This window comes from Arachis ipaensis, chromosome B7, assembly GCF_059453495.1.
Source record: "Arachis ipaensis isolate K30076 ecotype BB chromosome B7, ASM5945349v1, whole genome shotgun sequence".
Lineage (NCBI taxonomy): Eukaryota > Viridiplantae > Streptophyta > Magnoliopsida > Fabales > Fabaceae > Arachis > Arachis ipaensis.
The window spans coordinates 138,694,702-138,697,353 of record NC_142442.1 but is presented as its reverse complement, the minus strand read 5'-3'; positions in this window follow the sequence as shown (position 1 = coordinate 138,697,353).

Here is a 2,652-nt window from a genome sequence, read left to right as displayed (position 1 = left end):
TATGGTCGAAACAAGTATAATCTCCCTGTGGTTGTGTTTTCAAGAGTGAACCACCACAATCAAACCTGTGTTTTGGGGCGGCAATAGTATCGTGCAAAACACAAGACTCCTACATTTGGGTGTTAGAAAAGTTTCTGGAAAGCATGGAAGGAAAACCCCTAAATGAGGATGAGCTTGATTTTCGTTCCTCGTATGGGACCCCAATGTTACAAACTGAATTTGTCGAGCTTGAGAAGTCGGGTTGGACAAAGTACACCCGTGAAATATTCTTTAGATATCGGGGATCTCTTAGGAGATGTGTTTGGGTTAAGATTCGCCACTGCGATATTAGTGACAGCGGGGAACTGTACATCCTTCAAAAATATAAAAGGCCCGAGCGAACCTAGGAGGTTAGGTGGGAGAGGGCAAGTAATAAATTCAGTTGTGATTGCATGCGAATGGAATCATTTGGTCTACCATGTGTGCACATTGTAGCTGTTTTGGTTCGGATGGACATCACATCCCTTGCCGACACGCTGGTTCTCCGTAGATGGTCGAAGACCGCAAAGTTGCATTATGGAATTGTGGGAAGTTTGGCTGACCCGAACAACTACACAACTACATACAGAACAAGATTAGGCACATTTGCTCAGTTATGCACAAGACTTGGTCGGGTAGCATGTTTCAGCGATGAGGACTTCAAGGATTACTCAAAGAATATACTCAATGATGCCCTCCGGCTAGAGATGAAGCACCGGCTAAGAACAGCGGAGGAAATCGTTGTTTTCGTGTCTGATGTTGGCATGAAGGACCCCATTCGTGTGAGAACTAAGGGCACCGAAGGATGACTTGGTCACCGAAGGACTCGATGCCCAAATGGGACGCCTCAGGGTACGCAGCGAGGGCAGCAATGCTCAAGTGGCCGAAGAAAACATCAACGCGTTGAGGTTAGACTGACTTTACAGCTCCGTTTCAATTATTTGTAGTATTTTTTGTTGCCATATAATATACTCGCACCATGTAAGCCTGTCATGCAACCATTCAATAACAAAAAATCACATGTGGCTTTATATACTTGTGCCCTTTACGGTTGTCTGGGTCTGATTTACTTATTTTGTTCCTTTTTACCTACAGCAGGCCGAGCAGAGCCATCCGGATGGCGAAGATGCCTCCCCCCTGAGTCAGTTTTGATGGAATCGGGAAATCATGTGGTCCCCCAAGCAGATCAATGCGCTTTGATATGGATTCTGGCAACTACGCATGTGGTCTTGTGTGATTTTATATTTTGTCTTGCAGCTAGAGCTAATCTTATTCTAAGAGATATTGATGTCTGTGTTATATGTACATATATTAGTATTTTGAGTTTAATTCCTTTTTATGGTTGAAAGTGGAGTTTTTGTTACAAGACATTTCAATTAATGTTGCCAAGGTGTGTGTGAAGTGTGTTTCTTTATTTTTGTTGTGATTCTTTTTTCCGTTGCAGCCATAGTGTTTTATTTTTGTCATGCATCCATGGTGTTTATTCATGACACGTTTATTTTTGTTGATGAGGTTTGTGGGTCTGAATCAATTTTTCTATGATAGTCCATGTTAACAGTGGCCCATTGCCATGAGATTTTTTGCATTCCACTAATTTTAGAAAAAATTGTTATTAGTCCACGACCAATAGAAACATGAAGCAGTCAGAGAAATCTAGTGACTCACACCACTAAAGCAAGACATATTTGCTCACCACCATGCATTAACAATACAAATTAAAGGGAGACTTGCATGTGCTATCCACAATGCTCCAGGGGTTGAGAATCCAAGTTCATATCAGGATTCGTTTTATTTAGTATTCGGTGATTTACGGCCACGTGTGGCATAACACATAGTGACGCTAACATAAAAATCCTTTCATGATGAACTCATGCCACGAGCAATGATTACGTGTTGCCGTACTAATACATGCATGTTTTGTGTAAGCCATTAGTAAATCCTACTAATATAAAGTTGTTTAACTATGTGAGTCAATTTTGATACCTTCAGACATATGCAAATCACTAGAGTTGGGACACACATACATTAACAGATCCATAGCTAGGGGACTACCATTGCAGAAGCAACTTTAATAATTGTAACATTCAAAAGGATGGCCATACATATAATCAACAGGTTGGTGTATGGATAGTGTGCTCCCCCCACTACACGAAGGACCACTCTTGTCCACATTGAACCACACAAGCTAAACAAAAGATAACTGACTAATCCTACTATCACCTAGCAGATTTATTTAGGTGCTCAAAGTAGCATGCTTTAGACTTCTAAAGCAACATATACTGACTATTGCATTCAGCGGATGACAACCACCGACGCTTTAGTTCTCCAAAAGTGTTGCTTCAACGTTCGGATAGATTAGTCCTGGACACAGAGGAGAGTGCGCCAAAGACCCGCCGCATTAGACTCGACAGCCTTCTTCTTCTGATTCCACTCCGACATGACGATAGTTGTGGCGGTTTTCATCCAAACTTTTCCAATGAAGGCACCACACAGCCACATCTCCACTGCATGCGCAAATTATAGTAACATTAGTCTTACCAATTGTGGTTGGATTATCGAAAGAAATATATATGGCATAAAAATAGTTTGAAATAGGCCATACCTGTTGTGTATAGTTGGGGCATTCTTTGGATA